At 34.9% G+C, this 24,705-nt stretch overlaps 1 long non-coding RNA gene across 1 annotated transcript in view; it reads left to right on the top strand.

Annotated features, from left to right (window-relative positions):
- Positions 1–3,421: 3,421 nt before the first annotated feature.
- Positions 3,422–24,705, top strand: part of LOC103691486 (uncharacterized) — a 31,391-nt gene continuing 10,107 nt past the window's right edge. Inside the window, exon 1 of the long non-coding RNA XR_015677913.1 lies at positions 3,422–3,467. This is a non-coding gene — a long non-coding RNA (uncharacterized LOC103691486). The remainder of the gene's footprint in view (positions 3,468–24,705) is intronic.

Below are 24,705 nucleotides of genomic sequence, written 5' to 3'. Positions count from 1 at the left end.
GTGTGTGTGTGTGTGTGTGTGTGTTTACACATGCCATGGAATGTGTGTGGAAGTCAGAGAATAACTTTTACCTTCTACCATGTGATCCTCTAACAGCCTACTTGAGTCATCAAGGTGGATGGCAGTTTCCCCACTTTACCTACTGGGCCTTATTGCTGGCCTTCTCAGGTACTTTCAATGCATAAATAAATTTAGAAAATAAGATTAGCATTTATTAGATAATATTCTTCATAAATTGCCTTTAGTTCTCAATGCTATGAAGTGTAAGTAGGTAAAAGAAAAGAATGCATATTTATGGGGTTGGGGATTTAGCTCAGTGGTAGAGCGCTTGCCTAGCAAGCACAAGGCCCTGGGTTTGGTCCCCAGCTCCGAAAAAAAGAAAAAAAAAGAATGCATATTTACAAATGAGTGTTTTTCTGTGTGTGTGTGTGTGTGTGTGTGTGTGTGTGTGTGTGTGTGTTTGTGTTTGTCTTCAGAACTTACTGTTTTCTCTCTCACTGTAATTTTGTACTCTTGGCCAATCTTTTTATAGTTTTTATTTCCACTCCCAACTAATCTTTTGTAAAACTATTCTATAAGAATAAAAATTTAGCATTCATGCTTCAGTAGGTGTATATGGTATTTGTGTTTTTGATCACCATTTATTTTGTTTGCTCTATCACAGTTGAGTTTTATGTTTTAATTGATTTCTACTAGTGATAAATACCTTAATAATTTATCTGGAAATAGTTACCTTGGTAGGTTACTTTGACTAATATAGATTGCCTTGCCATAAGCAGAGGAGGGCAGATATTATCATAAATTTATTTAATTGTTAAGTATACATGATAGAATATTATTGCATCACTTGTGCAGTGGCTGCTTTTCTTTTGTTGTATTGAAATACCGTGACAAAGTATTTTATAGAAGAAAAGACTTATCTCAGGCTTCTAGTTCAGAGATTTTAGAGTTCATCCCCATCACCATGGGGAAGTGTGGCAGCAGGCAGGCATGGTGGCTGAAGCCTGCTTGCAGGCTTCAGACAATGAATTGGAAATGGCAGGACTCTTTAAACTCTCAAAGCCCACCTCCAGTGACCTACATCCTTTAACAAGGCCACCAACTATGGAGCAAGTATTCAAATATCTAATACTATGAAGCCATTTCATTAAAATCACAAAAGATGCTACTAAAAGGTTTTAATAATTTTAGCAATATATATTATGTATATTACACATTAGTTATCTTAATTTATATTCCTTTTCCTAACACCAATATATAAAAATACTGTTTTATTTTTCTGTAATGTTCTTGTTTAAGTTTTGGTTAAAATTATTTGTTTATTCATATTTGGTTCAAACTGAAGTGTATGAATTAATAAATGACTATTGAGTCCACCATTCTTGAAGCTGTGTTTTGGCACATTTAGTTTTTTCATTTAACTTTAATATAATAATCATAGATAATTCATGTATAGGGAAAAGGGGATGTTGTTTGACTATTTGTCCCCTCAGGAGCTGTAAATTTCACATTTATTATCTCAGATAAAAGGATCCGTATCCAAGCTGTGTGAATATCCTATTGGGCTGAGCTCAGAGCATTTCTCTCTGTTCTAACTATTCTTATGCCTAGGCCAAAAAGCTTCTGGGCTCTGTGTAAAATGAATTGTATTAATATTAGTGTAAACAGTGAATTAATCTATTGTCTGTAATCCCTAATAATCATATAGAGATAGCAAGATTTACTTCAAGCTGCACCTCAATACTGGACAGTTAAAGACAACCTTAACCCTCTTGCTAAGCTGGCTATTCTAAGCCCCATCTCGATTATATTTGCAATTTAGTATTGTTCTAGTTATCTCTCCTTCAGATATTCCTTACTATGTGTCTTCTTAGACCCTCTCCTTGTGGCTTCAATTCTTTTTTTTTTTCCTCGGATCTGAGGACTGAACCCAGGGCCTTCTGCTCTCTAGGCAAGCCTCTACCACTGAGCTAAATCCCCAACCCCTGTGGCTTCAATTCAAACTTTCCATCCCTCTCTCTCCTCCTGGCTGGTGGAAGTTTCCAAACTATTCATTCTTCTGCCCAAGCACTGTGTGATCAGCATTTATTGACAAGGAAGAGAATAAATGGGAAAATTGTTTACAAAAGTTTGAGGCAGGAGAGTCTTTATATAAGCACTGCCATGCTGTGTCCTGATTGAAATAAGATATGAGAAATCAGCATTTGGATAACACAAGGATAACTGATGGAACTAAGCTGCAGTTCTGACAAAATCATATCATGCAGCAGGACTCAGGTGGGAGGTTCATTGAAGGGAGGGGTGAGGGGCAGCAATGAAGATGTGTCACCTCTGGGCAGCTCATTGTCCTACTGAATCTCTCAAAGGCTGGCCAGGAAGATGCCTGACCATCAACAATGTCCTGAGGTCCCTTTTAGGCTGACCCCAATAACCTTTACAGAGTGCCTAAAAACATTACACCTACATCTTCATACAATCTAACCTTCCAAGCTGACTGATTCAGTCTGGCTTCTCCCAGATTATGACTGAATTGCTCCTCTTGGTCTCATATTAACTTTAGCAATATAGTCTAATATTCTAGCTCCTTCTTGTTCTCTGGCTTTTTCTGTTGTTACCCAGTCTAGCTTTTATTTATTTATTTTTCTGTAACTTGTCTCTAAAAGTGTCATGGTATAACTGCCATATGTACACACAAGGTCACTACCCATCACACCACATTCTTCTCTCTCTCACTGCTTTTAAGTAACCTCTCTTTTCTGTGTTGTTCTTGAAAAAGTTGGGTTTATCCTGTCTCTGACTCATGCTGTCAAATTTTTGGTGATTCGTTACTTTATCTGCCTCTCAATTAGACATAACTTTCAAACATGGGTGCTTCCTTCTACAAATTAGCCTTACCATCATTTTAGGGATTAAAAGTGTGTATTAAGGGTGTGTTTGTATTCTAGCCACATCATACTGTAATGCAGGACATGTCTGCATTTCAGCCAGATCATATAGTTCTAAAAAGTTTTTCAATGCCGTCCCTTGCCAGGGCAGTCATATTGATGATCAAATTAAAATTCCAAGATGAGCAAAATCTCATCTTGGAGTGCTTGCTATATTACCTTTAAGAAATAGACGTAAGCTACTTAAGTATACATACCACACTGCATTATAGCATAGTGTTTTTATATCTGTCATTTTAAACTAAAGGATTTTACCTAATCTCCCATGCACCTCTGTTCAATGAAATACTGTTGCTTCAGACTTAAGCATCACATGAATGGCATTAAGATGCACTGAGCATCTCAAGGGAGGTTGCTGAGGCAGGGTCTTGGACTGCCTGCATCACAGAGGAAGCAGAAGCCTTCCTTTTACTTTTGATTATGACACAGGCAGGTAGTGACTACGCTGCCTCAGTTGCTCTGCAATCCACCATTTGGTTGGGGAATACCCAGGCTTATGGTCCCCTTGCTTCAGAGCACCAAGTAGGTGGCATTGCAGCCCTGTGTCACATCAGAGCACCAAGTAGATGAGATTACAGCCATGTGTTAACAGGTTTCACCTCCAAGTTTTTGGGTATAGTGTTTTTACCCTGGTTCATTTTATAGTGTTTCTTCATTTTCTGTTTTTATTCATCATGAAAATTTGTCTTATTTTCACAGACTTGGAAATTTTAAATTTACCATTTTGATAATAATGTTTAGCTTTATTCCTATTATTTCAGTTATTTTATGTATATTGAATTTGATTTCTGGATCATGGTATTGTCTGTTTTGGTGGATGCTTTATTATTACTTACCTAGGTCATAGCTCTTTTATTTGTGTATGAGTGTATATTTGCATTAATATATAATTGAATGAAATTAATGCATGTAGTAGATTCTAAATTTACATTTATTACACATCTTAATATGTGTATAAATATGTAAATATGTATATAAAATATAGAATCATTCACTGCAACTATACAATAGCCATGTACAATATATTTAGTTTCTTTTCTTTTTATGGCTATATAGTTTTATTTATGAACCTTTATGTTGAATAATGTTGCATACTAAGACACTTGTTCTCCCAGATAAACACCAGGGAACCCAGAAGTGTTAAACACACAGGCTTGTCTCTTTCATGGGAGGGATTATTTTCTACCCAGAAGGGTAGAGATTGGATGGAGGTAACAGCATCGTCATCTGTGCTATCTACAGGGTCAGGCCAAAGCTAAATCCTCCAGACTGTTATATTTATTCTAGAATCTTCCTCCTAGACTTTAACTTTAGCTTTGTAAATAGAACCCATCCGAAGGGGAGATGTCATATGTAATTTATAGCTAGGCGACCTCCATGCCATCTGTAGGACCCAAATCATGCCTCCTCTAGTCCCTTAAGCTATACCACCCATCGTTATGGAAGGGGTCACATGTACTTTGCAAAAGAGTTTCAATGTAATCATGCCTTAGGCTTTCTAGCACACATGGGATTGAGATAATTGCTTCTAGGAAAGTTTTGTCAAAGTTGTACTTTACTTAAATATTCCTAGAATAAACTGCAGGGTCAGATGCTACTAGTTTGAACCAGCACTGGCTGACTCTGCCTTATTGAACCAGATTTCCTTTTTGTTTCACATAGATTGTTAGTCTGCTGGCCTTGGCTTTTGCAGGGACCCGTACAGAATAAAGACTTAGTATTGTAAAATGTTTGTGGGAAATTGATATTTGTATTAATTATTAAATGAAAAGTAATACTCTCCTGAAATACAGATTATTTTGAATTTTGAAGCCAGTTTGATGATCTGGCATTCTGAATAGTGTTTTGGAAAGCTGTAGAGTTTTTTATTAAAAGCACACTCTAAGGTCACATCAGAAATTCATTCTCACATCCTTGTTATCTTCTTACTATTTCTAAATTTTGGTAATGACAGTAGGAATGAGTGGTAAGTCTCATGCCACAGTCTGTCCCAGAATGTCACCTTGTTTCACTCAAACATGTTTCCAATGTCTATGGATTTTGTTTTATGATCTTCAGAAAAGAATATGGTGACTTTTCTTAAGAGCAAAAAGGCTTGGTTCTTAAAACAGCTCAATTGGAACCAAGAAGTTCAGAGTTCTGTTATATTTTATGAGCTTCGGTAGGATCAGTGAAGGCCATCTGTCCCCCATAAGCAGATTGATACTCCATTCTGAATGGGCAGGATCAGCACTTGTCATGATCCAGGAAGATGTGATTTCTGGCTGATCTCCACATGTGCTGTTTCTGCTAGAGTTCTACAGCCTGAGGCCTGAGTTATACAGGTATTTTTAATTCCTACATCATGAGGAGAAAAAAGGACTACTTCTATTTTTTTAGTTCTAACAATTAGGATAAGACAGATATTGCTTGACAAAGTCCTCAGGGACCTTGCCTGAAGTAGATATAGAAAGCAGAGAGGTCAAGATATAAACTCAGATTACCCAAGCCTACATTGTTATATAACTTAGGATTATTATTATTACTTATTATAATAATAATAATTTATTATTATTATAATTTATTATTATTATCCTAAAATACTGCAGTACCCATAACTGGAGACTCTGATTAAGTCCTGGACCTTGAAAACATTGAGTCACAGACTGTGCTGAGATGTTAGAGCTATGTCTGCAGCCTGTGTCTGTCTGGTGAACCTTCTATTTTTCATAGCACAGCACTCTAGCCTTCCCTTCCACCCTTGTGATTTTGTCAGGACTACACATCACATGCTTCATTCTGCCAGCTAAATGACTGAGGTATAAATCCAATTTACCCACATCCCATGTTTTCCCACATGCAACTGAAAGGACTCTGAGATTAGTTTACCTCAGAAATGGAGTAGTAGAGTTCACATTCTGACTTGAGCCATAATCTTCTAAGTGATATAACAACTCAGAAAGTCAACAATAACAAAATTTATGTATTCGACATAGGGTTGCAAGTATTTTGGAGCTTGTCAGTAGTAACACTAAGATTCACACATAATGGAACTGGTAGTATTTCAGTTGCAGAAATTGAGAGACAACCAGTTTTGACTGAAAAAAACTCTTCTTTGTTTCTGGGGGCTCTGGAGAGATGTCTCAGCCATTATTTTCAGCCACAAGAAAAAACATCCAATTGAAAACAGATTACATTCTATTAAAGGCAGGTTTACTGGAAAGCCTTGCAAAATCAGGGAGTTTCAGGTTGAGGGAGACAGCCTGTCTCAAGGCAAGGAATTAACAGCAATACAGAGGAAGCCATCCAAAGTCTTTCTCTAAACATAGCATGTACACATCTGGGTGAACACTTGCATTCAAGTATAAACTATATATTACAAACACATGTACATTTACACACACACACATATGCACATGAACACACACATACACACATACATATACACATACAGACACACATGCACATGCACAGGCACACACACATGCACACATGCACATGTGCATGCACACACACTTAAACACACATAAAGACACACATGTACACATGCACATACAGGCACACATACACACACACAGAGGCACATGCACACATACATGGTAGAAATGGAAAGAAATTGCATATAAGAGCCATATTGCTCTGAAGTAAAGAAACAGTCTGCAAATATTTGAATTATTTTCTGATTTTTCTTCATTAAGAATTTATCTTAACTTTTTGATGTTTCTTTGTGGTTACACATTGTATAATAAAGTTTTTTTACTTATATATCCTAAAATTTATATCCATATCCATTGTAAAATAATTTCTGTAGTAGTTTCATCAAATTGAGCATTGATTTCATGTGTCTTCTTATAATTCTTTGAAGTTAGTTTTTTCTTCTCTCTGTCTTTCTTTCTTTGTTCCTTCCTTCCTTTCTTTCTTTTCCCTTAGATCACTCTTTTAATCACTGTTATCAATACATTACCCCAAAGAGAACAATAAAATTCATTTTTGTATGTAATTCAATGGAACACATTGATTTTCATATAAAATCAAATGTCCTAAGTAAGCTTTCTAAATGGAAAAGGTAATGTGTTCTGTGACGCTCATAAATCATTTTTCAATTAGTTTTACTGCATCCATCACTCTGAAAGCTGTATATCAAAATTAACATTGCATTGTGATTTTATAACCTTATCATAACAGTTTAAGAGCTTTGTTTTATGTATTTCATCACTATTATCTGTGGTTCATTAAGAGTTATGGCTGGTTTATCTTTCGGAGGATGTAAAAAAATGGTTAGTAACAACACATTGGACCTTTTTTTAATAGGTAGCTGTCCTTTTGTTTTTACACTTTATTCAATAATTGTTTTGTCATCAGAAATTTGGATAAATTTATTTGGCATTTACATAAATTTTAACTTTTATTCTGACATAAATTTCTTTGTAAACTGAATTATAAGAATGTAGTAGACAGACTTTCCACTTAACCTTTATTTTGAGGGTTACCACTTCCTCTTATGATTAAGACACTCTTTTCACCAAATTTCTTGTCATTTGTTAGGAAGCAGTCAGTGATGTCATAAATTATGTTATTATTAAGAATGACATTTGTCAATGTTGGTTAACATATTTTTCTTTGATCAGAAGCTTCCAAGGACAATTAGAAATAACTGGATCATCTGAATATCACCCAGTGTCTTGCTGACATGCATCCATGTCCTTTATCACCTAAGTTGTGTCTTAGTCATAGTCCAATCAGTCTTTTACCTTGCAGAGAACATTACTTCCCCTTTTCTGTGTGTTTTTAATTTCCCATTCAATTTATGTTCACTCAAAATGAATCTACAGATGTTAGATAATAGCACATTCTTGAAACAATTCCAGGTGTATTGACTGATGTCAATATAGAGGACGCATGCTTCCTCCAGAGTCATGACAGAGGTTATAGAATACATGAAAGGCAAACTATAGAAAGAAAACTACAGAAAGGATAGAGTAATATAGAATGTTTGAGGTTTCTTCATTTGTTTGTAAGAGTATATGGGGATTAGGAAGATGCACATCTTCCAGAATGCACAGGTGCACAAGTGTATGTGCGTTTGTTTGCACATTTTTGAGTATGTGTTCATGGCTATGCACAAGATGTTCTATACTGTTTCTTTAGGACATAATCTCTCATTGGCTTAAATTTCAACAATTTTTTAGATGGGACGTTTATGCTTCCTTTAGTGGCTTGCAGAGTATCAGTACCTTTCCTTGTCAAAGAGTCTAGAACATGGGGTGAAACTTCTATGTAGGCACCAGCTCAGATTTCTCTACCTTCAATGAATTGTATCATTTTTATTTTCTTCCACAATTTGTCAATTTGTAGAAAGGAACATACTGTCTTGGATAACACTCTGAGTTGATGATTTTCATGGTATTCATCCAACAACTGAAATGGATGGAAGTCAGTTCTGGTACTGGAAGCTTTGGTGACACAAGGTGACTAGTTTAGGTTCTATCTCCATTATTGTTTGGAGACTTCTTTGGGATTTCATTTGTATTTATAGAAAGTTCCCGTTGCACTAAGTTTCCATACCTCCCATCAAGTCTGGTTGTCTCTCACTTCATTTCCTTCCTCAAGCTTATCCCACATCCCCTTCCTACCTCCTGTTCTTGCTCCGTGCTCTAGTCCACCCGTAAAATCTATTCAGTTTACCTGCTCCCATGGATGCCCACGTGTCCTTTTAGTCCCATCTACTTTGTCTAATCTGTCTGGGATTAGAGACTTTAGCTTGGTCATCATTTAATGGCTAATATCTAAACATGTGCTATCTTCCTGGGAGAAGACCCATCTTAATTGTAGTCTGAACTCTTCTCTGGGCTAGGTATTCTAAACTGTTAAAATGGAGAAAATAAGCCAAGAACTGGAATGAAAGCACGTCTGTATACTCATTGACTCTGGATGTTACACAATCAGATTCATCAAGGTCCTGATACCTTGATATCTCAATCATGATGAGCTAGCTGTATCTTGAGCCATAATAAATAAACCCTTTCTCCTTTCAACTTGCTTCTGTTAGAGTATTTTGTTACAGCAACATGGAAGAAAATTATGATAAATTCTCCCAAAAGACACACACACACACACACACACACACACACACACACACACACACACAACTAGAGCACTTCCATTTCTAACAACAGAATTATTTACAAGTTGGTCAAATAATGAGGCCTATTAAAAAGCATATAAGGAAAATTTTCCCTGGAGCATCTAGGAAAATTAATTTCTTCATCTAAAGTAATTGCAGAGAGAAAGGCCTCTCTGAGGATGCACAAATCCACAATAGAATTTAATATGTGTCTGCATATAATATAATATATATAATACAAAATTTTGTATATAATTGTATATTGTACATGCTTGAACTTACGCACACCTATATGAAATCTACTTTAGAATATTTATTAACTAGGTTTAACACAATCACATATCTATCAAGTCTTAAAGCCACTTTTATTTAAATGTTTTAAGCCAAGTATGGCATTGATCCTACAAATCCAATAAATGATACTTCTGTCTACAACAATGAGAAGGCAGGACTGAAAACTGAGTCACAGGCAGTACAAATTTCACAATTTGTGAGAACCCATACTTCCTATCCACCAGCAAAAAGAGTAGGCATCATTACTGCATGCACCCTTTCTACCTTCCTCTCTATCTAGTGCATAGGCTTAGCGAACTCTGACCCTAATCTCTTACCTGAGGATTGATGCCACGGTAGTGGTGATTACAGCTGATTATAACAGAAGTGTCATCCTGATGAAAACACCCAAACATGAACAATAACAAGCAGCCATAACAAGACACTGCCATAGGTAAAATGGGTGAATTATGTTCCTTAAGTCATGAATTTAAACTGCTATCTACAGATACATATTATGGGCCGATATGAATGACACAGTCACAAAATGAGCGGCACGTGTTAAAGCAAATCCTAGTATGAGCAAGATAAAGTACATTTTAGAGAAACATGCATGTGACAAAAGAGGTGCTCGGTGCTAAGAAAAAATACATGTGTCATAGTGACATACAAACTAATCAGTAATAAAAGAGAAATAGAAAAAAATTGATGAGACACTGTGAAAAAGAATGACAGTGTAGAAGAGAGACAATGGATGCATCAAGTAAAAGAGATTCAAGAAAACTCTCTCAATAAAAGCCTTTTCTCAGCTTAATATTTTGTTTATATGCTAAAATGATTATTACTTTACGTGGACTATGTTATAGAGGTCAAGTAGCCTGCTCAACAGATCAGGATGTGTTACCCTCCTCTTCCCAGAAGTTAATTTGACTTGCTTTCCACATTACCACTTAGAATGTTTATTGCCTAATCACTTAATTAGAAACATTAAATGTAACATTAATTTGCTGGGTATTTCACATTAATGGTATATAATTATATAGCTATGTTTAAAATTAAATAAATATGCATATTAATTTGTTTTGACTTATCATTTTAGAATCTTTTATTTCTTAATAAAGCTTCATCAAAATTAATGTTTGGAAACTCAGAAAATGTTCTGAATTCTTATGTGTATATGTTTGTGTATGGACAAGTTTTCCTGTACAACTATAAAAATAAAAACAATTAGAAAGTGAGAAGTAAGAACAGTTTAATAAAAAATTTTGACAACATTATTAGGTTATAAAAATCATGTTTTAAAGTTTTTCCTTATGATTATTTTTTCAATAAAGAAAAATACTAATTATATATATGGCATTTAGTCTTCTTAAGGATAGCTGTGTTGTTTTTGATATGTTTTGCTTTTTCTCCTAAAAATTATCTATATGAACATGTATATAATCAAATGTGTCATAAAATATTGTTAATATATCTGCCTCTGTCTCAGTCAGAACCAAGAATACACATAAGCTGGGCTGAGGCTCCTGGCACAAATATAGCAGAGGTCTTCCTGGTCAGGCCTTAGTAAGAGTAGATATGCTTAGTTCTGGAGTGACTTGGGGACCCAGGGAAGGAAGAGACCTGGTGGGCCATGGAGAACACCTTCTTGAAGCAGTGGGAGGAGGAATAGGATGAGGGCAATGACTGGAATGTTAAATAAATAAGTTAATAAAAATATAGTCAGTGGAATATTTATTGGTGACATCTCAAAAAATATATTCATACTATTAAAATACATCAAGGGAAATACAAACACACCTGAAAGTCTACTAGTTTTTCCTTTCTAAAAATAAGACGATATTAAAGAAAGTGAAACCCACACACTTCATTACACTTCCAATTGGTTATAGGGACAATTCGTGAGATGTATGCAATGACAAGAGAATTTCAACTTGTAATATCAAAGGTTATTAAAAAATTCGATATTTCATTTATTTACATGTCAAATGTTATCCCCCTTCCCAGTTTCCCCTCCAGAAACTCCCTACCCCATCTCATCTCCCTTTCCTATTCTTATATGAGGATGCTCCCCCAACTCCCTCCTGCCTCGCTACTTTGATATTCTCCTACACTAAAGCATCATAGGACTAAGGGCCTCTCCTCCCATTGATGCCAAATAAGGCCATCCTCTGCTACATGGGTCCCTCTTTTTATACTATTGGGATTGTGGTTTAGTCCCTGGGAGCCCTGGTGGGTCTGGTTGGTTGATATTGTTGTTCTTCCTATGGGGTTGCAACCCCCTTCAGGTCATTCAATCCTTTCCCTAACTCTTCCATTGGGGTCCCTGTGCTCAAGCAAGAAAATTTACATTAATTTGAACTCAGAGGGCAAAACCTAAGTTGTCATTGGTGAATTTGCCTTATGCTTTTTTTTAGAAAAAATAACAATTGAAACATAGAATCTTCCAGGGAAGCCATTCATGTGTAATGTATCATTTTTGGTCCTTTTGCCTCCAGGTGTCCTTACCTAGTTCTTACTGTGACATTCTTTGTTATATTCATACATGCTTAAAACATTGAGAGAAAAAGGTGTCTTTTCTAAATTCTTCTAGAGGGCTTAATATTAACAGGGCTTGACACCAAGAGAAACTATTTGTCAGGTCCTAGTCTAGTGGGGTTTTCTATCACAAGCTGTTTAACTCTGTAAGACAGAAATACTGTCTCTAAGCCAAGTTTGCTTTCCATAAAGGAGAAGGAAGAAAAACACACAAGTCTAGCCACTTTGTCTACTTGCCCATGTTTTGGGTTTGTAGGTAGGGATAAAAGTGGACATTTTAGTAAAGTTGGTGGAATGAAAACTGGTCACAAGAAAGTTTGAACCCCACCCATAGCACACTGTAAAATACGACCGGAGTTCTTTATAAAGCATTAAGACTCTTGGCAGAATTATTTTTACTAAGTGCATATAAACAAAATGACTAAAGCCAAAACAATGAATTGGAAAAACAGTTTGAAAGGATGGGCATATAACATATCAGAATCAGACTCACACAGTATAGAAATATTGCAATTATTAAGCTGAGAAGTTTGTATAATTATGATTAATAAACTAAGTATTAAACTCACAATGTCAATACTGTTCATTTGTAATGTTAAAAATCATTTTCTGTTTGGCACAGACAGATATCATTTCCTTTGAGTTCATAACATACAGACTCACTAATTTGGAGATTTTCATGGGGCCCCTTTAACCAACAGTTTGACTTTACGTAACCCCTATATGTCACTAGAGGTTTCATTTGATGACAAAAGATGTCTGGTTCCTCTGCTATTTAAGAATTCCATTTAGATACCTTTCATTCACACACACACACACACACACACACACACACACACACACACACACACACACACACTTCTACTATAGTTGGTCTCATTATGACCATTGGTTAAGCTATCCGTCACTATATTACCCTAAAATCTTTTGCCCTTCCCTCTCTGTGTATAGCTCTCACCCCCTCCACCTCCAGCTATCTATTCTATTTCCTTTTTTGGGGGGAATCCTCTGTCAACTCCAGTACCTTACTTTGTACATAACTGCTTTTGTTATATGATGACTCCCATTATTTCAATCATGCCCAAGTCCGGCATCTTTGTGTCACACAGTAATTCTAGTTTTAGTTTCATGAGGAACCTTCACAGAATTCTCATAGTGACTTCATTTTTTTTAATCCCATCCAGAGTATGAATTTATCATCTCTTCACTGAGGGAGGTCATAGCATGAACTCAACAGGACAATGACTTGAAGATAGGAGCTAATGCAGAGTCCATGGAGAAGTGCTTATTACTACTTGCCCTTCATGGCTTGCTCAACCTTCTATGTTAGAGTACCCTGGTACACCAGCCTAGCAGTAGCACTGATCACAGTAAGCCGGGCTCTCCCAAATCAATCATCAATCATAAATCAATTGTCTACAGGCCAATCGGTTGAGATTATCTTTTCTGAAAGAACACTAGATTGTGTCAAGTTGTCATAATACTAGCCATCATACACAAATTCTTTCTTCCCAAGTATTTTTGTTGTCTTTGTTTGGTTCTAATGTCACACAAAATCATGTACAGTTGCATATTTTTAAAGGAAGCTTAAAGAGCGCCTTCATTAAATTAGAGGTCTAGTTTGACATTCATGTGTTTATGTGGTTAGTGACAAGAAATACCACTATTGATGTTAAGGTAGATTTATAAGTTTACATAAAAGAATAAATGAAATTGCATTACCATGATAAAATGTGTGGAATAATTATTCTTTAAAACATGCGTTATTAAATTTGTAAGTCAAGTTACAATTTCTTTTTTCATTTTAATCGAAAGCAGAACAAAGTAGAGAATACTTTGAGAGCAGATTAGAGCATAAGGGGACAGAATTAAACTATATTCACTCCACGAATATAGAAAAATAGTTCAATTGAACTGAAGTATAGGCAAAAGAGAAAAACATAAATGAAACCTTCCTATGTATTCATAAAAAGTTCCGTGACTTTTAAGCACCAACCTACCCTGTCTTCATTTAGAAAGAGAAAGCAAATGGCAGTCGAAACTCACTTCTCTGCCTTCATAGCTTCTTCTATACGTTTATATTTTCTAATGTTTTACATGAAAATAAGCCCATTCTGGACTTCCTATGACCTTGAATTACTTCTGAAAACATTTACCTTTGCATTAGAAAATTACTATTTGGTGCACAAAGGAAGAACAGATAGCCGAGGTAAACCCCAGGCTGAGGGGATTGCTGGACAAGTATGAAAACGCGTAAATGTTTTTCTACCATTATAATGAGCTTTTCAGAAATGAGTAGGAAATGAAATAAATGATTTAACAGCAGAGTTGCCATTTAAATAATAAGTGGCTAATATTAACTTATGAAAGTCCTTTTCAATAAAAGAAAATAGACCAATAACAGTGTCAGGAATATACAGGGCAAATTACCAAATACTTATCACAAGATGATAAATTACATGGAAACTATTAATGAAACCAACATAAGTGGAACTGTCTATGTATCTGTCAGATAATCTGTCCTTGTCTGTGCATGTGTCTTCCAAAATCCCCAAGGCAATCCTGAAACATAGTGTTGAATCATGGCATCATGTAGCAAAAATGCCCAAGTACTAAATCTGAGGTTCAAGATAGATAGCTATTCTGTGACTAATGGATTCATAGCACGGGAGGAACATACATGCTGAGCAGAGGAATAAGTCACTGTTCAAATGGAGGAAAGAAGATGAAACAGGAGAACACAGGTCTGACTATAGTGCACAGAAAAGCTGCATTTTGACCCCGATGCCAAACTTCTCATGCAATTTCCCAATAAATATCTTCAGATGACATTCTACTGGAAGAAATAAACCATGAAATACAGAATGTAAATATATATATTTACATAGTTACACAGTAACCATGTTCTATATCACAATGATCATTTTTGTGTGTGTGTGAATGTGGTTCTTTTAAACAGTGATTCATGTTGGCTCAGTTTATAGCTTGCTAAAAACACGCTGTAATGTAAACAATGGTTGGTTTTAAAATTTGTAGTGTATATTTAGTTATTTTTGTAGAGATGTGTATGCACATGTGTGTGTGTGTGTGTGTGTGTGTCTTTCTGTCTGTATGCCTGTCTATCTGTATTTCTATATTCACATCAGGGGATGAATAAGAGCATTAAAGGACATATAGCAATCAGTTTTTTTTTTCATGGACCCTTGGGCTTTAACTCGGGTTGTTAGGCTTGGGGAAAGTGTCTACCAACTGACCTATCTTGATAAACAATAAAAATAGTTAAATGACATTTTTACACACTTTCAAGAACTTGAACAAATTGTTTCTTCAGGCTATTCATGCCATTAGAAAATATATTGTGGTACTATTTCTTTTAGAAGAAAGTTTGAGAAGCCATGCACTAAAAGTAATACAGTTGTACAATATTGTTTGATATATCCTTGAGAATATAACATAACTGCAGTAATTACTTATGACAATGTTTTAATTGTATTTTATTTGTGAAAAAGTTTAATTTATTTAATGCTATTGAAAATAATGAAAATTGTAAATAAATAAAACTACTAAAGCAAAATGAGAAATAGCAAGTGTAGGAAATTTAAATTATCTAAAATCATTTTATACTAATTTGTCTATAAAAATATAGTTGAGATACCATGGCCTTGATGGCACACATTTTGTTACCTCTGGAGTAAAGAGACAGACACAGTTGTGTTTTGAGATTTAGACCATTCTGGGTTACACAGAGAGTTCGAGGCCAACATGGCACAATCTCAGAACATAGCAAACTACACCTGTACACCAATCAAATACTTGCAGTGAATAAAATCATTGGTTAAGGGAATGTTTTATTTTAAACATATTCTCAGAAACTTGTGGGTTTGTACTAATATATTAAATGGCTTATAATAAAGTCAAAGATATGGTCTTCACCAAAAGTACTTATCTTTTTCTTCTGATACACTTCTCAAAATCTCCTTAGGCAGATCAGCCCTATCAATTATTGCATACATTGTCTGGATGAGAGGTAGTGGATGATTATGTTTGCAGGATGATGCATCTGTTCTGATTTGATTTAACTATCTGTCAGTGACTATAAATTGTTGGGTAATTGTGTTTGATTGGCAAAATTATTGTAGAGCAATTGAAGCAATATTGTTGCACATGGACCAGAGTTCTCAATTTGCCGTGGTCTGAATCATATTAGAAGGATGATAGCAACAGTTGCTTCTTTCCTAAGTCACTAAAACTGATCCAATAAAGTCATACACTAATTAACTTTACTCCAACTTTATGTCCTCCAATATGCACAATCCAGTGAATGTTTGAATTCACATACAACCACACATGTTTCTTTGACTGGTCTATAAGAGAAATTACAGATTCATTCTTCCTCTGATAAGTGAGTTTTCATCCTCTAAGTTTTCCAAACAAAAGGCATGGCTGACTTCTGGCTGCAATCACCTTTTTAACTCCTCAATAAATAACAGCATTGGAAAATTCTATTATGGCTATTAGTCCAAATCTGACCACGTACTTCTTACTTTCTTTAATGGTGCAGTTCATCTGTTATACAAAATATCCCTTCTCATTTTCACAATTCTACTCATGTGTAAAATGTATTTGGTAATATTTATCTTTGTTACTATTTCTCATTCAAAATATAAACTCTATTAATTGTAATGTAATAACATTTTTCCAACCATTACATATGTGAGGAAATTTATTGATTGACCTTGTGATACTGGTTCATTTTGTCTAACTTATTGATTTCAAATTCTAAACATATACTAAAAAAGATATCACTTGAAATTTTTATAGCTGAGGTAAACAGCATTTTCTTCATCCAGCAGTTAGGTCCTTAATAGCTATGTAGGCAGTCTCCATACATGGTTATTGTGAACACTGCTGTGGGAATTGTGTTGTGCAATTAATTTTATAGCAAATTGTTTATTTCATAATAAAGGTTAAGGTAGATTATATGATAGAGTCCCTCTAGGTTTTAGAGAAACATACATATGCAGTTTATTTAATAGGAGCTACACTATTTTAATGCCTAATATAGTATCTGTTTCATTGGTTTTATCACTGAATAGGCATTCTTGGCAAAATGGAACCTATGTATGATTTCAATTTAAAGTTCATCAATGTTGGAAGTTACTTAACATCTTTTTCTCTGCGTATATTGGTCAGTTTGTATTCTTTACTCAAAAATATCTGTTCTATGCTTTTGTTTACTTTCTATTGGACTCACTGCTGAATTCCACCAATTCTTTAATAGCTTACTTAGTGTTCCTAAATATTAGCTAATATCAATGTTCCTCATACTATTGCCGAATACAGATTGAATTAATGATAAAAATGCAGTCTACAAATATATTGATCAACTTAATTATTGAAGGAGTTGTAAAAATCCTCGGTGAAATCCAAAGAACCCATATTCAACAGCACACTAGAAAGACAATCAAGTATGATCACATGGGTATTATACTGGTGACAGAGGGAAGTTTCAATGAATTCTAATCAGTAATACAATGGAGAACACAAATAAATCAAGGACAAACTGGACATGGTTGTTTTAGTAGGTGCAAAAAATGACTTTTAAAATATTCAATATCCCCACCTTGAAAAGCCTATATATGTATTTCTCAACAAAATAAAGGCTGTAAAAATGTATAACTAGTAACTAAGATTATACTGAATAGAAAAATCTTCAGAGTAATTGCTTTAAAATTAAGGGTATGGCCATGTACTCCCCTCTCCCCACTCTTGTTCAGGATGGTATTTGCAATGTTATCTAGATAATAAGGGAAGAAATATAACTAAAACTTACAGGAAAGGAAGATATCAATTTTTCTCTATTTGCAATATTCATATTCTCCATTTAATGTACATAAACTAAAGACTGTTGGATCTGCTAAACACTCAGCAAAACAGCAAGTTAAAGACATAAATATAGGGCTGGAAATACGACTCAAAGTGAGAAGGCACATGCCACCGAGTCTGCTGACCTGAGTTTCATCCCTGCAATACACATTTTAAAATGTAAATAAAATGTAAATATAAATAAATTGAACTTTAAATTAAAAAATATCCAATAAAAAATAAAAAAATGAAAAATGAAAACGGAAGAACTAACTATTCAGGTTGTTTGCTGACCTCTACATATATGCCATGACACACATCTCATAAATAATAAACAAATAAATGTAAATTTTAAGTCAACATATAAATTTATATCCTTTCTATATACCAATAATAGAGTTTTTAAAAAGGAAATCAGAGACATCCCAAGACATTTTTCTTATAATTGAAAAAAATACTCTTAAAATTCACATGAAAACAGAAAAGATCTGTGCTATGTTAAGCAAACCTTAGAGGGTAAAATGATTCTAGAGGTATTGCAATACTTCATTTCGAAACATCGCTGTAAAAGTGTGCTTAGCTATGGACTATTTCGAGGTTGTGATGTTATACAGCTCCTATCTGTTGACTTAGAGTTTCAGAGTCTTAACTCTTTAGTTCATTTTCAGTTATTTTATTTTTATGGGGTTAATAAGGGTCCAATTAACTCTTTAAATCCAATTTAACACTGGTGCCTTTTTTTGCCAGCAGTTTTTGGAAAGTCTACCCTTTCTCCAAGGAGTTGTGGTATAACATTTCAAAGGTCTTTTGACTTAGTGCACAGGACTGTTTGTAGATCTACATGCTATTTCATCAGAGGATATATTATATCTAGGACAGTAGCACCTTCATGATTTTTACAGCCTGGTACTGGGTTAAATCCTAGTTTATGCAACAGTATGCTTGCTAGTTTTCTTCTTTTCCAGGATTATTTTGCCAACTTGGGAATGATTGAACATTTAAATGACTTTTGTGTATTTTAAATATATCTTGGGGATAGTCTGATATTTTACTGTAATGCCATTAAGCCTCTAGGTCGCTTCAGTAGTTTTAGTATTTACGATTAATTTCCCACATAAGAAAATAACTATTTCAGTTACATCATCTTTGTAGATTTTATGTGCAAGATCTCACCTCTAGGATTTAGTTAACTTCTATGCTCCATTTGCATCTAAGTTGTGGAATACTCACTTCAGGTTATTTATGATTGGCTTGTGGAAATTATTTTACAAGCTAACTTTGTGTCATGTGCTTTGATGATTTTATTTTGTGGTTACAGCAGTTTTATTACTGGACCTCCAGGGTTTCTACATCTAGGATCAAATTATGTGAGGTCAGATTCATCATATTTCTTCTATTGCTGTTTGGATGACTTTCATTTCTTTTTCTTGAATAACTGGTTTGGAGAGAAAAGAACAATATCATTAGAAGTAGCAACCATTATTTTCTTGTTTCCAGTCTTGATTAAAGCCTTTCAGTCATTAACTATAGAGAATATTCAGTTTGCCATACATATTCTTTATTTTAAATACATGATATTGTGTAACCCTATTTATTTTCCGTAAAAATATTTTGATCTTTGTCATGTGTTCTTCAGAATTAATTTAATGATAATTTTCATCTCATTTTATTTATGTGGAGATTGCATTAACAATTTTTTGTTCTCTAATGTGGAGCCTTCTTTGATTACTAGGCTTTGTCTCAATATGACATAGCTTAAACAAATTTGAATGTAGTTTCACCCAAGTTCAAATTTCTCCTTTGTAAGTACAGAATTTTTATAATGTTTAGGTGAAATATAAATATTTAGTTTGATTTCCTCATTGAATTTTAGTTTTTTATTCATATGTTTTATGTGTATGATTGTCTTGCCTGCATACAAGCCTGTGCACCATGAGAATGAATGTTGTATACCCAAAGGCCAACAGATACCCTGGGACTTGAGGAATATATTGTTGAGTCACTATGTGGGTGCTGGGGATCAAATTCCAGTCCTCTCGGGAACAACAAATGGTCTTAAAGGCTGTTCCATCTCTCTTATAGTATCACAAATTAATAATCAAGAATAAAATCAGGATCACTGTGTCTAGGCTTTTCCTTTGTTAGAAAATATTTGATATAGTGATTCAACTTTTCTTATATATTAGAGACTTATTTTCATGTTCTATTTATTCATGATTTAGTCTCTGTTGCTCTTTTTCTCCAGAAAATTGTTATTTCATCTAGTTTGAACAGTGTGTTTCTCTACATCCCCATTATCCCTCTGCAATTGCTTTCAGTTCTGTAGAGATGATAATGATGTATCTAATTTAATTTCCTTTTGCTTTATTTGATAATTAACTGATTTTACTGAGAATAGTTATAGGTAAGGAAGGATATATTCAGTTAGTTATTTTGCAACTGTTATTAAGCATTTTTTGTATCTTTGGTCCTGCTTAGGTATCTTATTTGAAATTCATTTGTTTGTAGTGAAATATTTTTATTTCCTTCTCATTTTTTGTGTATGCATTCAACTGCTGATTTCTGGTTACAATGAAGATTTAGTTTATCACTCTACTATTATAATTCTCTGACTTGATTTATATCAGAGTAATTTCAATAATATACAAAATTATTTTTTCTTTCTAGTTTCCATATGAACTTCATAGCAGCATCTGAGTTGTTGATGTCATAAGAGTACAAGTTTATATCTCTAAATGTGAAAGTAATAATTACATACCTAATTCTCTAGATTATGCAGAAAAAAATTGGTTTTACAAACCAATCTTGTGACATATTCTCAACTATGCTAGTAATTTTTAGAATGTATTAATCTATTAAAATATGCAGGGAGCGAAAAAAGAATGACTAAGCATTCTGATATTACTGGTGATTCTTACAATAATTCATGCAACCCCCCCTTACTGAAATTTCTATTTCCTCCTATAGCTCTTATCACTGTCTAGTGTAGTGTTTTCATACTCTGTGTAATTCCCGTCAGTATTCATTTTGGGTGGGTATAGTTGTGGGGACATTGTGGTCTTTTATTTATTTGAAAATAATTCAATTTTACCTTCAACTTTGAAAAATAGTTTTGTTGCATATATAGTTTTACTTGCAAGTTGGGCTTAATGATATAAGCTTGTAATTCAAGCTTCTGGGGGCAGAGGTATGAAGCTCCTCATGGTTGCTGGGAACATGGAGTTAGTTCAAAGACAGCCTAGACAATTTTGAAATATCTTCTTTAAAATAATAAGATAGTAAGAAGACTAGTGACACGGCCTAAAGATCAAGCACATAAGGATATAAGCATAATCTACGCCATATAATTATAGCCATTATAACATTTGCTTAGAGTGTTTTATCTTTTAGAACGTTGAATATATTTGACTACTGTCTTCTAGTCTCCAGAGATTCTAATGAAAAAAAAATCTGATAGTCATGTCTGAAATTGGAGCTTTGTGGGTTCCTGAGATTGAACTCAGATCTTCAGAGGTTAGTGCAAGCAACTTTAGCAACTGAGCAAGCATGATGAATGCTTTTTGAGTCAATTTTGTGCTTTCTGTGTTCTTTCTAACAAGACGCCTTCACATCATGGATGTGGTCCCTCAATGGTCTCCCACTTCAAAGCCTCACCACAGCCTCCCTTCTGGGAGCCTCCATCACCTTTAATACAGTTTGGTTGTGCATGGTGCCAAGTTTTGCTATTTGGAATTGAACAGTTTAGTATGATTATTGAAAATATCTGCTCAGATTTCCTTCGTGCATGTGAATTTGCTACTCTTTGTTAGCCATTGTCATGTTTTGTGATATTTATCAGTTACCACCAGGTCAAGGATCAACCTGATTGTAAACTCCAGGCAGTTTCAATAATTTCCAAACCAGAAATTTTCCCCAGGTCATGTCCTTGCTTTCTCCACACATTCAATGTCTTCTATTGATTTCCTCTTTTATGTGCAGAATGTGAACATGAAAAATTCATGAAATTTAATTTGGTTCATAGTTTGATCTGTTCCTAAAAGTATTCCAAAGTTACTTGAGTAGAAGGTATAAAGTACACCAGTGTGAGCGGAGCAACATTAAGAGTTGCCTCCTGTAAATTCATTTTTATTTTTTCTTTTATTGGATATTTTCTTTATTTAATTTCTTTTTATTGGATTTTTTAATTTACATTTCAAATGTAATCCCCTTTCCCGGTTTCCTGTCCATGAATCCCCTTTTCCATCCCTCTCCCCCTTCTTCTATGAGGGTGTTCCCACACCCATTCATCTACCTCCTCCTGCCTCCCTGCCTTGATATTCCCCTACACTGGGGTTCCAGCCTTGGCAGGACCAAGGGTTTCTCCTTCCATTGGTGCCCCAAAAGGCCATCTTCTGATACATATGCAGCTGGGACCATGGGTCTGTCCATGTGTACTCTTTGGACGGTGGTTTAGTCCCTGGGGACTCTGGTTGGTTGGTACTGTTGTTTTTATGAGGTTGCAAACCTCTTCAGCTCCTTCAATCCTTTCTCTAATTCCATTTCAAATGTTTCCCCTCCTGAAATTACCCATCACCTCCACCACCCCTGACACCATGGGGATGCTCCCCTTCCCACCCATCCACTTCCTCCCACCTCCCAGCCCTGGCATCACCCTACACTGGGGCATTAACCTTCACAGGACCAAGGGCTTCTTCTCCCATTGTTGTATGACAAGGCCGTCCTCTGCTACATATGCAGTTGGAGCCATAGGTCACTCCATATGTACTTTTTGGTTGGTGGTTTAGTCCCTGGGACCTCTGGGGTGTCTGGTTGGTTGATATTGTTGTTCTTCCTGTGGGGTTGAAAATAATCCCATACATTTTTCAGAACACAGAAGTTTCATATGTGGGTCACTGAACAGTGGTGTGCAGTAAGATTACCTTCATAACAATAAAGATTTAAGTTTTTTTAAAGTAAAAAGATAGCATCAAAACAATTTTATGTATCCCAGAGTGATGCACATGAACTAAAAATACTTTAAAAAAAATCCCCAGTGTGAATAAATATAATTAGTAGTGCAACAGTTTCATTATACAAATAAGGGTATGGTGTAAGTAACTATAATAACAGTACATAGGAATGTATCTAAAGCATGTAACCATGAAAGTAGATGAAAGATCTCAATTTTGTTATTTTTCTCTAGGAGGAGGAAGACACCTTTGTTATATTTTTTTTCCTAAAAAGTGAAACCAATGTTGATATAACTCAAACCGTCTTTATAAGATGGCCCTTTGTGTTTATGGAGTCCTTGCTAATGAGTATGTGAAAAAGAAAAGGAAGGAACAGCAATTAGGCTAAATGTTTTCCTTTGCCCCATGATACTGAACACTTAACTGGATGTTAAGTGCACTTAAAGGAAAGAATCGTACACAGAGGAGCCCGCCTTTCCCAGGGCAGCCTACAATGTGTCCTAGGGATCAGTCGTATGTAATTGTGCCTTCTACTCTGTTACTGTTTCTATTAGTCTGCTCATTTTCCTGACTATGTTTGGGAGAATGTACCTACACAAAAATCTGGAGTGTGTGTATCTGTGTGTGTGTGTGTGTGTGTGTGTGTGTGTGTGAGATATAATGTACATTACAATCAAAATTTATATATTATAAAATACATATCTGTGTAAGTGTATATGAGTATACCATATATTATATATAATAAAAGGAAAAGGATGAAATTTTAAACTTTATTTTTTTCTTTTTCCTCTAGAAGAAGTGAGACAAACTACAAACTTTTGCTCTTTCACATTGTCTCTCTGTCACAATTCTGCTGGCTTTATATCTTAGGGACTTTTCAGTTATAAGCGTCCCAGCCAATAGATGAGAGCTGGGGAACTCTCATCAGCACCGTGACTCAACCATTCCATTTGCTCTTCAGGGAACTCTAACAAACTGATCCCACTCATCAGCATTCTGGAGTTGGAGTGTTTCTTGGATACTCAGGACTCTTCTATTCTTGCTTGAGGGAAAGTGCCTCTGTTAGCCACTGAAATTCAGATATCCCTTCTAAAGTTTCTGATTCATAGATACTATTTATGGTTTGAATGCAACTGCAAAGTTAATTACTTCAAGTATGATATTTGCACATGCATTTTACATGCTTGTAGAGAGCAGTGGTTGACATCAAGATGTCTTCCTCAACTGCTTCTTTATGGTACTCACCAGGTTGGCTAGACTGTTTGTCCAAGAAGTTGTGATGATGGGCTTGTCTCTCTATAATCCCTTAACCTCCACGTTGGAGTTATAGGTGCATGGAATGCTACATAGCTTCTGTAGATGTGAGAGTTATCTAAATAAAGTGTTATGCTGACACAAGAAGCCCACTAAGCCATCACTGCAGCCTGGAATATTTTTCTTGAATCTCTGTGTGCTTCACACATAGGAAAAGGAAACTAAACATACCAAATAAATTAATATCTATAAGATGGCATGGATTTAGGTTCTATGTGTGTGAAATTATTAAGAACTACCTTTCACATTTTTACTTGTACCATGTTTTCCCATAGGTCTTCCTCATATACCATTTAACTGCATTTTTCCTCTAATAAAACCACATTATGTACAACAGTCTACTTACTAGAGGAGACATTTACCTTCTACTAGGAATATTAAAATTCTACAATGTTAACTCTTAAAGATAGTTTTCTTAGTTTCGTAAATTAATGCTTATGTTTCATTAAAAATAACTGTACATTTAATTGCTGTATAGTTTTTCAGACAAAGGAAAACAGATGAAGAAATTTATCACGGCAGATTATGTACTATATGGCAAAATGAAACAAGCAATCAGAAGAACCAGTTTGAAATATGTAGTTAACACAATGCAGACTAAGCACCCTAGCAAGGAATTTACAGCTCTCAGATCTTGAGAAATACACCGTTGCTCATTAGCTGAGAAACTGAGAAGAGTAATGAGTGAGGTTTGCAGAGTAGCTCATAAAAGAACAGA

Source organism: Rattus norvegicus, chromosome 2 (assembly GCF_021556685.1).
Source record: "Rattus norvegicus strain SHRSP/BbbUtx chromosome 2, alternate assembly SHRSP_T2T, whole genome shotgun sequence".
Taxonomy (NCBI): Eukaryota; Metazoa; Chordata; class Mammalia; order Rodentia; family Muridae; genus Rattus; species Rattus norvegicus.
This window is presented reverse-complemented; position numbering and strand designations above follow the sequence as displayed.